The sequence below is a fragment of the Microcebus murinus genome, chromosome 7 (assembly GCF_040939455.1).
Source record: "Microcebus murinus isolate Inina chromosome 7, M.murinus_Inina_mat1.0, whole genome shotgun sequence".
NCBI classification, from domain to species: domain Eukaryota; kingdom Metazoa; phylum Chordata; class Mammalia; order Primates; family Cheirogaleidae; genus Microcebus; species Microcebus murinus.
Window position 1 is genome coordinate 56,152,363 of NC_134110.1, and position 16,471 is coordinate 56,168,833.

Here is a 16,471-nt window from a genome sequence, read left to right on the forward strand (position 1 = left end):
GTAGTTAATTTTTTAATTAAAATTTTTTCATTGCAATGGGACTTGGTAACTGATATGCCAATTGTAAAATACAACTTTAAAAAAAACTTAATGACAGCAAATATTAAACATTGGAACTCTGAGTTGAAACAGATTTTTGGTCTATCGCTGTGTTTTAATAGTAGAGGGGATAAATAGCAGAGGCAGCAAAACATGGATTCTGGAACCAGACTTGTTGGATTCAGAACGTAGCCTGGCCTCATCACTAGATCGGTGAACTCGGGGGCAAGTTACTGAATCTTTCTCTGACTCGGTTCCCTCAGAGGGTTGTTCTAAGAATTATGGTTATTATATGTAAAACATTTAAAATAACACCAGGCAAACACGAATTGCCAACTTATGTGTTTATTACACAAATGAATAGTAAAACCCTCCTTTTATTTTCTGACTATTCTGTACCATTTTTTGAGCAATTCGTTGGGGATTTATTCTGGGTGCTCTTGAAACTATAAATTCTCTGATGATTTAATCTCACATATGATTTTAGTTACCAACTATGGACAAGACAATGATATCAACCATTTTATGAACTTCAGGAGAACAGCACCTTGTATCACTCATCTCAGTACCTGTACTGCTAAGTACAAGATAAGCTTCAAAGTGTTCAACTCAATATTTTGAACCAAACAGAACTGAATGGTGAAACTCTCTTAGTCACAATGAATTATGTCCTGCTTTCCAATCACAAACAAATGCATATTATTGTTTATTACAAGGTCAGTGTTAGGTTCCAATGGGCTCAGTTTCTTAAGCGTCAATTCTATACCTGCAGGCTCCTTTCTAATAGTGACACACATACTAGAAAGGTGAGTTGATAATGGAAATGTATTTTCTGAGCATGAGATTAAAGATAAGGAACTCTCTGAACTATTTCTCGAAGAGTAAGTGATGTGTTAAAATTATTATTGACAACTCACCTTATGGTGTATTTGACCTGTTAACCTTAAAGGGAATACAGCTAAGTTTAGATTTAAAGCCTTTGAAATTTGTAATTTACCACACATTTTGGAAAGGAAGTAGAAACCACAAGATGCTGATTTTGTGCTCCTAAAGTGCTTGCTGCAAAATGATTTTTTTAAGGGAAAAAAACCCTTCTGGTTCAATATTTCTGGCATGTAAGAATGTACAGAGGGATGTTATAGCACCCTTGCCACAATGCCTGGGTCAAAGTTATTTTTAGATGCAAAGAGTAGCCACAACCACTGTCTACAACTCTGTTGTTTGAATTTACTCTGTGCATTATATATATATATATATATATATATATATATATATATATTCCTAATTACATTTTAAATGTTTCTGAGGAGCTACAAACCTGCTGTTTTGCACAGAGGTTTACTTTGGCAGTATGTAATTGTTTTTATTATATGTTAGCCTTTGTTTGGCCTTACCGTAAGCTTAAACAGACAAAGGATCTCCAGGAAAATTAGCCAACTCTCAAATCTGGAGATGTGAAGAGTCCCCAGTGGAGGATTTACAATGAAACTAACAGAGACTAGAGACGGTCTTTAATTTGCTATTCTGTCAAGGTTCTGCCACATCCATTATTGTGAAGTGTAATTTCTTTATATATCAAATTTATTCCTCCCAGATTCCTGCAGAATTATACTTCTTTTCAATTCTCAGGCTAACCTGACTTTGGATAGCTGAACTCCCACATGTTATGCATGGCAGACCTGGATATAACTCAGAGAAAACCAAGGACTGATGCTGGGCATTCAGACAAAGCATATAGTCCTTGCCATGATCAGAACAAACCCTTAAAGGCCTCCAAGTTATAGTGCTAGATAGTATCAAAGTCATGATTAGAACCCAGATTTCCAGGCCCAGTAATTCTTCATTTTTATATCAGCACACTTTAGTACTGGCTCATCATGACTATAAAGGATGTGGAATTGAAATAATGGGTCCATTTGGGCCATCTGAATCCCAGACACTATCTTAACCATGTGGATGAATGTATTCACACTGTGTGTGCAGCCATTTAGACATATATCCACAAATTAAATAAACAGAATATGGCAGCCTTCTCTGAACCAATGTCTATAAAAACGACCTTTGACAATGCCCTTGCTGGTAACACATCAAATAAATTAAAGAAGTAACTTCTAGTATTAATTTGATCCACACAATGCAGAAAGAGTTTTTGGCACTAGGAAAATAGTACAGGAAATGCTCCCTACTCTCAGCCAATCAATTCAGATTAACATGAATTTCTGCCCGGATATGGAAGATTAATGCCTCAGTATCTTTATAAATTCAAGGGTGTGGATTGAAAATCCTGTCATAAAGGAGACCTATTCTGGAAATTATGCTATGTGAAGTCTATCAGAGTGGACAGGAATGGTACAATCAGGCAGTTTTTTTTTTTTTTTTATTAAAATGACAATGGACTAGCATGTTTGGGGAAGGAAAGTTCAGAATAAATTTCTGTTTACAAAAGGGAACTTGACTCCTTTCAGGTATATTGGTCATTGACCAAAATATTTTGTATAATATTTGCTTTCAGGAACTTCTGCAAAAGTTGTCAAAGTTACCATTCATTCCTCATAATTATGATTTTTATACAGTTGACATTGCTGAAAACTAGGTTGTTAAATAGAAATTAATTTCTTCATAAAAACATTTCATTTGTCATTACATATTGAGAAAACCTGTTGAGAAATGATTAATATAGATCACTAGTAATTTTGTTTGTTAGTCATACTGTTAAATTGTAGACCAACCACAAGAAATATATAACAGATTCTCAAAATATTCTTTAAGACACTGAAAATTCAGAAAGGAGTTGGAATACAGGCATTTTGATAATTTACTTCAAAAATAGAAATTTATTTCTTAAGCTGTGGGAAAAAGTAAGGAGAGCTTCAATAGTTCTTCATTCAGTACAAACTTTAATCCTAAAAATTAATCTCCATAGAGATTATAGTGTTGCTTGGAATCAAGTCTTTAAATAGTACCCACAGCCAGAATCTGAAATATTTGAACATTTTTCTACAATTTTTATATGTCAAAGCTTTTTTCAAAATTTAACCTTGCTCAAGATTGTGAATAATCGACTATTGGTATTATTATAATTCTCCCAAATGATCATCAAGTATAAAATGCCATTTCAGTTTAAGAATTATCTGTTTGAAAGTTCTGTTGCCCCAGGGATTTTGCAGAGCAAAATCCTTTCCATAGAGGAAGATGCTCGCTAGCATTTTTGTATCTTATGTCAATGATACCTTAACAATGGGCTCAACAGATGAGGAATCATGATAAGAAGCGCTACAGCAACTGTTATGTCATTTCAATACATCAGGGATCTGAACTCAAACAAAAGAATCTGTACTTGGAGAGTATCTTTAGGTCATTACATCAGTGTTTCTGATACTCAGCTCCTTCAATCCAGAGCATGCTACTTTCTCTGTCTTTTAGGACCTTGTTCAAAGCTTACTTCAATAGTCACCCTCTCTGTGAAGCCCTTTTCAACTCCTCAGAGTGTCTTACTTTTGTTTCCAAAGCACACCATACAGTTATGGGTTTTCATAGTTAGTATGTCTGTCTAGCCCACAAAACCATTAATTCTTAAAGGAATCTCATTTTTGTAACGTAGTATTTAGCACAGCACCTGGCACATAGTTCATGTCTGATGAATGCTTTTTAAATAAATAAATAAATTTCCATTAAAAATAATATAATAATACATGTTGCCTTAGATTAGTTTCTACTATATATTAATTCCATAAGAGACTAGTCTGTAGTCTATCAGAAAAAGGCATTCTGCACAGTTATTGATTTTGAGACTGTGTTGGTATATAATACTAGCTAACATTTGCTGAGACCTTATTATTAATATCTGCCAGGCACTATTATGAATATCTTACATGTGTTATCCTCCCCCAAATTCTAAGATGTAATTATTATTAACATCATTAATATTATGATTGAATATAAATATTTATTTATAAATTGAACATAAATATTTGAGAGTCAACTCCAGGCAAGCTGACTCCAGAGTCATTGTTCTTAATCACTGGGCTTCATTGATTTCTAACAAATACTCTATTGAAATGCTATCTATTGGATGCTCCACTCAATGGATAATAGCAGCTTGTGAATGACTTTATGTTTTAAGACAGTATCTCTTGTTACCCATTTTTCTGTTATTAATTCCCTATAAAACGTTACAAAACATTGAGACTTGTTACTACTAAAGAAAAATTGCTTGCCACTACCAAAGAAGGGAAAAAGTTATTTACAGAATGGAACTATGTACTTATTGATCAAGAAATCTCACTATTATAAGTAAAAACATTACATAATTTCTTATATGGTAAAATATGTTGTTTATAATTAACATAGGTAATATATATATATATATATATATATATATATATATATATAGTATTTTTCCTGAATATGAAGACCTTTTATATCCAATGTCTGTGTAGATAGATTCCCAGGAGCTCAATATGTCTTTTCCTACTTTAACACAGAAGATTACTGAGAATCAGAGAGGTTAATTAGAGGTTCTTAATCCTGTATACATATTTAGAATCATCTGGATATCTTAAGATAAACCAACAAAACCATGCCGATACCTGGAATCCCAACCAAGATAAATTAACTCAGAATCTCTGGGCTGGAGTAGAACATTAGCATTTTGTAAGCACTCTTCAGGTGATTCTAATGTGACATAAGTTGAAAACCAGTAGGTTAAATGAATCATTAAAGACTCAAAAGTTGAACCTTAAATCTGAGACTTCTAACTCCACAGGCTTTGATAGGCCATGTCCACATCCTCAAACTCAAAACCACTTTGTGTGTCCTTTTTTAAGGATTACTGACACCCTAATTACATTGTCACATGTGCAATGGAAGAGTTTTTGTTCATTCTTAAGAGTAAGTTTAGATGAATAATATCAACTATTGATGCCTAACCTGTCTCCATCCAAAAATCTCATTTAGATTATAGAATGATGAGGTTCTATGGGGAAGTCTGTTGGAAATATAGCACACACACCCACCCACACACACAATCTCTATTATGTGCAAAGTTTCCCAACCAAACAGTCTAATGTAAAACAATATAAAACAATATGCTTGCTGGGCAAATGCCCCTTAAATTCTAGCCTTCCATTCCTAAAGTTTTTAGTCTTCCAACCTCTCTTACATAAATTTCTGGATTTTCCTCTCCCTTATAGTTTAATACTTTCTCTCAAAGTTTTGATGTTAGAATGTTTCTGTTAGGTATCTTTTCAAGCTGAAAAGCTTTCAGGATGCCCATAAGTTTTAAAGAAGGTATTGTGAGTTAGTAAGTGCCTACCTCTGATGTAATTTTGAATAATTCAGAGTGAGACAGGCAGTATATTAATAATAACACCTTCACACTCTATAGCCAATGGGACTTGAAGTATGACTTGCTGCTGCTAAGGTTATTGCTATGATAAATCTGGAATTGGATGTAACAAGAACAAGTCCTGGATAAGCTCAGTTACAGCTGTTCTCTGACACAGCTGTGTTCACTCAGTTTGTAAGGCGTACTCTGCTTTGGCTACAATTAGCATGAAGGTTCTCCCCAACTCTTGCAATCTCAATTGTACACTCACCCTTTTTTTTGAGCTCTGTTTTGAATCACTCTCTTCTTGGCTGGGATCTGTACCACCAATCTAATGCTCACTGAATACCTCTCACGGTGGCCTACTCACTCCCTTACTCTGTCTCCTCAGGCCCTGGTTAGGATTGTAACTGGGTAACCACATGGATGACCTGAAATCATAGATACCTCTATACCTAACCCCTATAGCTAACAGTCTTGAAGTTTCCTTCACTGTTCTGTTTATCTACTGGTGCATAATAAACTGCCCCTGAACTTTGTGGCTTAAAAAAATTATCATCTCTCATGGATCTTGGGAATTGACTGGGCTCAGCAGGGAGGTTCTTGTTAGGGCTTCTCACATGCAGTTGCAATCAGATGGCAAATGAATGGGGCTGGAGTCATCAAATGGGCCAGATATCCAAGAGGGCCTCTTCAAATGGTTGGGAGTTGATACTAGCTATCGGCTGGGGACTCACCTAGCTTTAAAGACTAGAGAAACTATAGGCAGCCTTTCCAAGTGGCTGTTTCCCCAGTATTCCAAGAGTGAACCTTCCAAGATATCCAGGTAGAGCTGTAAGGCTTCATAAGTCCTGGCTTCAAAGTCCCAGAATATCTTTTCTGCCATATTGTATTGGTAAATACAGGTCAAAAGATCATCCTAGATTAAGAGGCAAAGAAAATATATTCCACCTCTTGACATGAGAAGAAGTAAGCCCTTAAAGGAAGAGAAGAGATTAATGGCAATCATCACTGAATATCTGTCACACTCACCATATTCTCGTTTTTACCCAAAAGTCATATCTCTTTGGAATGGTAGGTATAGACTAGCAGTTAACTCTCCGAATTCTCTTACAATCTTAAAAATTATTGAGAACTTTTGGTCTGTATGGGTTCAATCTATTGATATTTGTTGTATTAGAAATTAAAACAGAGATGTCTAAATTATTTAATTTATTGAAAAATAATAATAAACCTATTACTTGCTAACATAAATAACATATTTCATTGAGAAATAACTATATTTTCTAAAACAAAATCTTTTAGTGAGAGGAATGGCATTTACATTTTTGAAAATTTCTTTAATTGAAGACAGCTAGATTCCTGTATCTCTTTATGCAATAAATTGTTGTAATATGTTGTTTTTGTTAAAGTGTATGTAGAAAATACAGCCTTAGAGAGATATGTTGGAAAAGGGAGGAACATTTTCATAACCTTTCAGATAATTCTGAATATTCTTCTTTGATACTACACCAAAACTTGTAGTAGTTTCTTTAATGTTCATTGAAAGGTGGAATCTGAATTCATGCCAACAAATTTCTACACTCTGTTTTATCAAAATCCATTGGTCTATTTATACTTTGAAAATATTTTTTATCAATGTGTGATTTTGTGACACTGGTCATTTGGAAGATATTGGTTCACTATGTTAAACAGATCTCCCAATTATGATATATGTCATTATACAGTATCAAAAAATCATATTTGCTAACATCAACACATATTGTATCAAAAGTCTTTAAATGTTTGAAAGGTGGGACAACAGTGAAATCTAGAGTAAAACCAAGCTGGCCCAAGGTTTTCTGCAGGCTATAATATGCAGTTTTGTCAGAGTGCCATTTTTGTGTGTGTGTTCAAATGATTTTAATTATTGCTGTGCACAATTTTTTAAATATGCAAATAAAAACTTTTAAAACCTGAAAAAAAAAGATTAAATCTGAAGGAGCTATATCTCTGTGGTCACTAAAATACGAGCTGCTCCATTCTGATCTGGAGGCAGCACGTCAAAAAATCTTGATGAGATGATGCGGTCTGGTCAGACAGAGATCTAGACTTTAGTTCTCCTGAGCAGTAACTGGTTCCTCTATGGTGTAGATTTGAACCCATAAGTTTCCAAATGACATGGATAGAAGTTGTGGGAGGTAAGTACAAGGGGTAGAAGATAGCCATTCAGTAGATACCAGTGCCTGCCTCGATGTATTAGCTTTTGCTATTATCTCTATTATAAAAAATATAACTGCTAATTGTCTGTTTTTCTTTTATCATTGTTCAGATTTAAATATATGGATGCACAGGCAGATAGAGAAGTTGTATTTTAGTGTAGAAGAAAGGGCGCTGAAGTAGAAATAGATACTGGAATATCTATTCCCACCAACTTGTTGATTCCTGATTGGCTTTTCACAAGTCATTCAACCTCTAAGGCTCATTCCCTCCTTCGAAAAATTAGGGGTTTGGGTAGAGGATTTCAGGTTGTCACCTTGCTCCAAGTATGTTGATGACTGGCTAGCGCAGGCTCACAAAAAGCAATTATGCACACCTTTTCCGAATTCCATGTTTCATGACATCAGTTGGTAGCTTGAAATCCACCATGGTGGGAGTATTTACACCACAGAAAATGGCAAATACTATAAATAGGGACATATTTTTCTTTTTCAAAGAGCCAACTTAGCAACACAGCACTGTTATTTATCTGTAACATCCTTATACTAAGGAGCATATACATAATAACTGGGAACTTGCTGCAGTGTCCAACATGTGGGATATTGGAGCAGATCTATCTTGTGACAAGTATGAAATTCACACACATTTCAGCTGGACTTGGATGTTATTTTCTAATTATCATATGTGGTTTATCTAGACTGTTCTGTGATTTTGCAATCTACTTGTTGAAAGAAAAGAATAAAAATGAAATAAGAAACCAAAAGTTTTATAAATGCTGTCAAAATTACTTTTTATTTTTCTGTTATTTCTTCAGATTTATGACCTATTAATATATTTCTTCCATTCTACCATTTAAAAATTAAGTTTTCTTGTTCTGTCTGAAATAATAAGTGACCAATTTTTCGGGTCAATTCAGAATATAGAGGTAGAAATAAATGAAGTCAATAATGGAGAGTAAAAATTCCTGCCATAAAGCAAGCCTGACCATCTTACCAAGATTTCTAAATGTCTATCCTTTATGTCTTTAAAAAATCATTTTTTATTGCCCATTTTTATTAAAATCATTTTTATTTTATTGTAGCAAAAGAATAAGCAAAGAATAGGAAAAAGCAATGGACACGAAGCAGAGAAGCAGCATTTATTCTAATCAACCAAGAAACCTTAGCTAAGTCGAAAAATTAATGCCCTATAGGGCATATTTTGCTTTTGGAAAAATACCCTCCCATCTCCCATTCCTGTCACGCCCACTCATAACGTCCTGGTCTGACATGAAAAAATGTTCCAGTTTGCTTTTAGAAATGTGATTCAATCTTGCTAGCAGGGATTCCTTTGAAAGATCCTTGACCCATTCTCAGGATGCTCTCAGTTTGCCAGAAGCAAGCAACAAACGGGATGGGGTTTCACAAAGAGAGAATTCAGAAGTCTTCATGAGTGTAATTCCTCTTCAGGGCTGCCCTCACACTCTGCCAAGACCCAGCAAGGTACCTCCATGAGGGCACTTTGTCTTCTCTTTCAAAGCTATCCAATTACTCAGTCTCCAAGCTATGAAGCAGGGGTTCAGTAAGCATGAAGTGGTTCTTGGGAATCTCTGGAGAAGCAAACATTGACAGGTAATGTCCTAGCTGTCTGTCACTATCCAACAGGGTCAATCTCTGGACAAGTTCCTGGCACACACAGTGTTGCTTTTAAGTCCTGCTGATTTGGATTTAAGTTTTTCCCCTTTTAGCATTTTGCCTGAAATTTCTGTTTGAATTGGAACACCCTAACTACCAAATTAAGTGTAATGAGCATGATAAAAAAAGTTCATTGAAATTTACCACAGCCATTTGAAGAAACTTCCAATAAAACCAGAAAGAGAGCCAATGGCCATCTGCCCAGTGACATAAAACAAAAAGCTGCCCACCAGGAGATAGAAATAAAACACTAAGGAAGTCAGGAAGAGGAAGAATCCAACTTTTCTACAATCTCCACTTATCTAAATCTCAGGCCTTCCCAAGAATTAGTGAAATTCATCTGGAATAGTACTCTATATGGTCCCCAACAGAGATGAACATACTTTTATTTTGCTAATGACAAAGTATTAAGCAAACACACACAAAATCCCCATACACAAACACAAATGAGTTATTGGTGGGGTCCTTTAAAGTTCTCTGCCCCACACAGTGGTCACCAAAATAAGTAAGACTTTTTTGTGCTCTATGAGTTTGCCTCACTTTAATAAAAGAAATAGTGATAGGTAAGTGGATATAATGTGGGGAAGAAAAGATTTTCATCTCAGAATAGTGATATATTCATTTTCAGAGACACATTTCCTGTTTGATAAAACGAGAAAGGATAGTGTGTCACCAGATGAGTTGGTTAAAACAATAATCTTCTTAATAAAGAAAACTACAATTCATAGAGGGTGAACTCACACTGGCTATGTCTGTGTCACCTATAAAAACCAATTGCCTTAAGAAATAAAATTTTAAAGAATGTAAATTGAGAGGAAAAAATAATCAAAGCAGTTAAATTGGCATCTAGCTTCTTGTGTGTGCATGTGTATACATGAATATGTATATTCCCTCTCACTATGTGGATATGTGTGTGTGTGTGTGTGTGTGTGTGTGTGTGTGTATGTGTATTCTGCACACAATGACAAATAACTGGTTGGTGAATATATCATGTAGCCTTTACCTCCTGTCTTTGTAGGTAGAATCAAAGATTGCACACAGATTTTAAGTCTCCAGCACATGTGTATAATAAACTTTAGGTACTAGCATTCCCTCTGTATTCTACTTAATTATTGCATTAACATTTTCCTAGTTATTTTTCTTAGCTATTTGTATTTTCCTTCTCTCTTAAACCACATTTTCAAACTAGAATATCTCAGGGCTGTAGTATTTGATGATAAAGCATATTTGTTAAATTTTTTTGCAAACAATATTCATAGTTACAGCATGTGTACACAGTTTCTTAGATTTTTGTGTGGAAGTTCTTTCATCATTTTTTACCAGTATCCCTTTGGGATATCTCAAGACCCCAACATCTGGTTAGTGGTTTCTTAGAAAGGCACATTTTTTCAATACAAAATGTTCCTTTTCTTAAAATAACAATAACAATGTAATTTGCATGCCTTTAGTAGCTTAAAAGGCTGAATAAAACTCACTTTTCCTTAATTAATATCAGCTTCTCTCTTATCATACTACAATGCACCTGCTCTGAAATAACATAGTTTTAGATTAAAAAGATATACGCAAATAAAAAAAATTGGGAAGTTAGTATGCAAAATACAGAAATAGTTGGATTACTCATTAAAAGCTAAAGAAATGATCCTATGGTGGGAGCATGGGTAACATGAAACACCTGTTGTGTGTGGATGAGATAGACTAGGGACGGGTTTAGTGCTGATAGACTTGAGTTTAAACCCTGGTTTCATCGCTTTGATGTTTGATGAATTTTTTTAGCCACCTCTGAGACTCAGTATCCCCATCCACAACATTGTCAGGCTCCTACCTCAGGCTTTTCATGAATATTATTTATTTATTTAAACAAACAGTGCTATGTTGCATACTCTATGCCAGGCACTATTCTATTTTAAGGACTTTCTAAATTGTAACTTATTTATTTTCAGGTCAGCTTTATAAAGCAAATATTACAGTTCTACTTTAAGACATTTAAATATGGTGACTTTCAACCAGGAGGCCTTTGGTCAGTGGCATACCAAGGGAAGGAGTGAATGAGGTGGCTCACTACAAGTGCAAGTCAAAATGTCTGCCTTTTTAGGAGATAATTTAAAAATAATAACAAAACCAACTAAAAGTTGATCTGCATTTTATTGTTTTCAGGCACTGGTAATTCTAAGGAATTTCTGTGGCAAAATATTCCTCCCTTTAGGGCAGATCCCTTCTATTCCTTATCTCTGAATATCCACTGCCCTCAATATTTTAACATTGTTTTTAAAATAAAGTTAAAAGCATTAAAAAAACTTTTGAGAATTTAACAAAAATATGAATACACAGTAGGACTACAGATAGTATTGAATGAACTAATATATACATATATAAAATATAGCATATACCTATAATAATGTTAGGTATATATAGCCTATATATATATATAAAATATATATATACCTTTTTATGAATAATTGACATAGTGGCATCTGCATTTTGCCTTATATACAAGATGTTCACTGGAGATTAGAACGTTTGGTAAAATTTTTAACTCTACTTTCCTCACTACTTGCTTCATTTTTGAAATATGTGAACAGACATTTTCAGAGAAGTAGCAGGTTAAAACATATAGTTTCTAAAACAACAACAATAACCATAATAATAACTAAAACAGAATGAATAACACTTCATTTCCACAATTTTTTAAACAAAAATATTCAAGCCTGTCTAAGCCCTAGGAAAGCTTATTTAATTGAGTTGTGAATCTATCTCAATTCAGCTTCAAACTTCAAATGGAAAAGTCTTATTTTATGGGGGAGATTGACTAGATGCAATCAGAAGTCCAATTTTTCAGCTAGCCACTTAACTATGCAGCTGTCACTTGGGACATCTTAAAAAGCAGTGTATACTAAAATAACGGAGTCCACTTTGGCAACTGATGTGATTTTTAAAAATGACAATATCAAAGGTTATTTTGAATGGCTATATTAATAGAGTCTAAGGATTAATTAAACTTAACCAAAATATTACATGAATTTATGCATTTTAATCTTTGGGTCATCTTTTCTTTTATTCAATCCACTTATCTGTTTTTATATTCTTGACATGTTTGTGTAATTGAAAGGTTTGGACTTTGAACTTGGGTTTTTCAGGTTCAAATCATACCTCTACCTCTTATTTGTCATGGAAGGTTTTAGTTTCCTACTCTGGAAATAAGTGGGACAACATTTATATCACAAAGTATGCTCTGAAGATTAAATGGAGTAAAGTCTACATCAAGTCTAGTTTTGTGCCTGCTAGCTTCTTCCCTCAAGTCTCCCTCTCTTATTCCACTTCAAAGATCAAAATATTTTACATTAGCCCTGTAGAGTAGCTATCTTTAAATTTCTCCTGCAATGAGTTACTATCTTTAGGAAGTCCCTAGGTAAGGTTTGGAGATGGATTAAATGTCAGCATCTGCAGGTGGGGCTTGGCTAGAACACATAGCAGATTTATCCAGAAAGGATTACAACTGGGACTGCTATGTGTATGCAAGTGTCATGAGGCATCTAAGAAGGAAATTCAGCCTGTTCATTTTTGAACAAGGCACCAAACATGTCCAGTATGTTTATTATATAGTTATTTTGGAATAAAGGACAAACAAAAGCTATATTTCAACATTAAGAAGATGTTGATGTATACTTAGAATTTTTTGTGTGTGCCAAAAGAAATAGAACATTCCCTTGCAAAAGTGTGTATTGAAATGAAATGAAACAAATGGTCCTTTATTTATTTATGTAAGGCTAGACATTGGGTATATTGCATCATTTAAGCTTCATCCTTACACTTCATTACCTACTAAATATGGGCCCTGCTTGTAAGTATTTGTATAATCAGTGATAAGCTGTACTTTGAGACAGAGTGGTGCAGATCAAGCATTAGAAGAAAAAAAAAAAGAGAAAATCGTACTTAATCTTTTGGAACACTTAGAGAATATTTGCTTCAAAATTGGAAATTTCCTGAACTCCAAGTTAAAAAAATCTTAGAACACTATATTTCCCAGACACACTGAACCACAAATTACATGTTGATAGCTTGGAAATAATGGCCACAGTAGTTATAACAGATATTTAAAAATTTTGGAATTTAGTGAGAACACAAAGTCAGACTTGAAGGCCTATATCCTCAGATTTTCTTATTTTTCAGTGGGATAAAATTCACATTCCCTTTAGCCCAGCACTAAATACCTACCACAATTTGGCTGGGCCTCAGTGTATTTCTCAGTACTTTCTAAAGGCTCTGTTATGGTGGGAGTAGAATATGCCCTGCTCCCTCCTCCTGCACCAGAAGAGGTGTGCATTTTCTTCTGTCTTCTATCCCTTTATCAGATCCTTTCTTTCCACTAGCAGTTCCTTCCCTATTGTTCCCTAAATATTAATCAGATTTGAGTTTAACTTATACCTTTGCCATGAAAATTTTCCCCTTTCCTCTAAATTGCAGCAATCTCCCTACAAATGAACTCAGGATTCACATATTTCCATACTGAAATTATTACTCAAAACTTTGCTAAACTTCACCATGTACATGGATCCTCTCATTTCAGCCACTTGGTGTTCAACTTATGGCAAGAAGTATGAATTTAAACTTTTTCGATGTACTCTACATGGTTGTATGCAATGCAGAAATGTTAGGCAGGGAAAGAAGACATTATAGTGCTGTGCTCTACCTCTTAAGGTTGAATGTAAGGACATGTTAGTTTGGAGAAGTTATGCACTCATGGAGTGCTTGCTGAAGAAGGAAAACTTCTGTTTAGACAAAAGGGATGAAAGTCTGTAAGGACAGAGATAGTACCTGAATAAAGGAGGCAAGTGTACTTTTCCTGGGGCCCTTTTCTCTCCTGGCTCAACCTCAAGAATAGAAAAATCTACTAATCCAGTTGGGTCACATTCTAGAACAAGAATTGGCCATATATTCTAGAAGGCAGAGAAGGACTACCTTAAGACTTTACTCACATGAGCATGCCAGATTCTTGGACCTCTCCTGGGCTCTCACCAGGGCAGCTCCTCACTGCTTCCTCTTCCACTGTGGCTGGGGCAGTGAGATCCAAGTCTTGTTGCTGGTGCTTTCCTCTCTGTTCTGTTCCTTTTATCACACATCTGAAGTGTCAAATCCCACCCTTACCCTTAATGGAGTTCCTAAGCCAACATGGAGCCTGGCTGAAGTCCCTTGTTCACTCTTTTCCCCTTCGCTCGTTGTGTGCTCAGTACATGTATCAGTTCTGTCTCCTGTGCTTAACAGGAGGATGGTAGGATACTAACATTTGACTGTTAGTTTTAGTTAAGGATGAGCTGGCCTTGTTACACTCTGGTACGAAGCTTCAGGAGTTTACATCAGGCATCCTCCAACTACGGCCCGCGGGCCACATGCAGCCAGCCAAGGACATTTATCCGGCCTGCCAGTGTTTTTGCTGCTCCTGCGTGTCCTGCTTAGCAGCCAACTCGTCTCGGGCCCACAGTGCGCATGTGTGGAATGTGTGCCGCACTCTCCAATGGCCCTCCAGCGGTCTGAGGGACAGTGAACTGGCCCCCAGTTTTAAAAGTTTGAGGAATACTGGCAGTTTATCCAAGAGCTCTGTATTAGAATTTGGCAAAACAACCCAATTAATAAGAATATAGAACTTAGGTTCCTTTTTGCCATTGTCCCTTGGCTTTATATTTCCTAGGGCAACTCAAGGGGCTAGGGTTATGGCTAGACAAAAGATGGATGTAAGCATTTCTTATTTCCCTGGCTAAATATCATCACATACCACTCCAATGCCCACCGTGATTTTTAACAGTGAAGAATGGGTTTCTCTATCTCATTTAGGGGACTGAGGGTGGCATTAGGTTAGTCTGGGAAATGCAAGTCAATTCTTTGGTCCATAGCCATGTGCTCTCCCTTGTCAGATAGAATGTTCTTAGAAAAATTACAACCATTAGACGGAAAGCAACGGACCACAAACTGTCCAGAGGTGTCCATCACTAGTTCACATAATGCTCTTGAGAGAATCAGAAGACACCCTAGTCCTACACAAAGCATTGTATTAATAGTTTAGCAAGCTAAAAGTGGTTTTGATTTCAGCTCCCCGCACACCCATGGCTGGTGGGCCTTAGGCAAGACAAAATCTGCAAGACTTTGTGGTGACCTTCAGCCAGAATATACAGTTCATGTGAGCACGTTGGTTTAATTTGTTTGTCTTTTTTTAAGGTATATTTCCTCATGAGAACTGCCATTGTGTAAGGCACAATTAAATGTAAATATTATACTTTCTAATCTTATAATAATTTCCTGATAAATATATCCAATAAACTAGTCTGTAGCATTATATTACAGTCTATTGCAATTGGCTCTCCTGGTCTCCTATTTTCTTACCACGACTATATTTGATCACACTTTTATGATGGAAATAACCTGGTCTTAATCTAGTTGATAAAAAAAAAAGTTGGCAAGCCTCTTTTATGAGTAAATGGAAAGGGGTTTTGCAAGGCAGCATATATAAAAAAGAAACATTAATCCTAACCCTTCACTCTCTTAAATGGGAATTAAGGTCAACATTCTTAGAACAGCCAACTGAAGTGGTGCTAAGTTCAGAAATTCTTTGGAAAGAAAACAAAACAGCTGACTTTCACTGGAGGAAAAAACATTTCAAGAGTTAGATGCTAGCACTGGCAGTGTCTTCCCAAGCCCCTTCAACTAGGTCATTATTTTAAGAGAATAACAAAAAGTCATTTAGGAAAGATCACCACTATGCTTATCAACTTAATTCTTGATTTGAATTAAGTCCTTCTACTCCATTATAAGACACAGTAAATGAGATTTTTCCTGAAAGCCTAGGTTGCCCCTTAGGAGAAAGTAAGACATTTAGAAAAACACAGAAATCTTTTAGTCTATCAGAAATTATTGATGCACAAAAGAATATATTCAAGAGAGTCTCTAGAAAGAAAAACTTCCATTAGGGTAAGACTTACCAAATTATTTTTTCAGGCTCAAAAGTCAAATAGTATCTTTTCAGAGAAGAAATACTCCTATGAATGATCTCTCATGAACGTCACTCCTTAAATCTATGTCTCTCATTTCAGCATCCAATATGACAGATATTATGATACTCAGACACCTTGACAATGCATTCTCTTTCCAATTCCCAGAGTGATCAATTGTATAGTTTTCTTGTTCAAGCATATTTTAAAATTCAGCCTCTGAGTCTTAAATATGATATTGTGACTTATAAACACAT

General features: G+C 35.3%; 1 protein-coding gene and 1 long non-coding RNA gene across 3 annotated transcripts in view; one reads left to right on the forward strand and one right to left on the reverse strand.

Annotated features, from left to right (window-relative positions):
- The window catches only part of ANGPT1 (angiopoietin 1), a 233,513-nt gene that overhangs the window by 100,108 nt on the left and 116,934 nt on the right, over positions 1 to 16,471 (forward strand). The window lies entirely within an intron of this gene.
- LOC105883275 (uncharacterized) lies at positions 9,071 to 14,108 on the reverse strand. The gene is made up of 3 exons (XR_001159732.2): positions 14,050 to 14,108; positions 9,750 to 9,876; positions 9,071 to 9,152 (listed from the first exon to the last, which is right to left on the reverse strand). It is a non-coding gene; the product is annotated as an uncharacterized LOC105883275 (long non-coding RNA).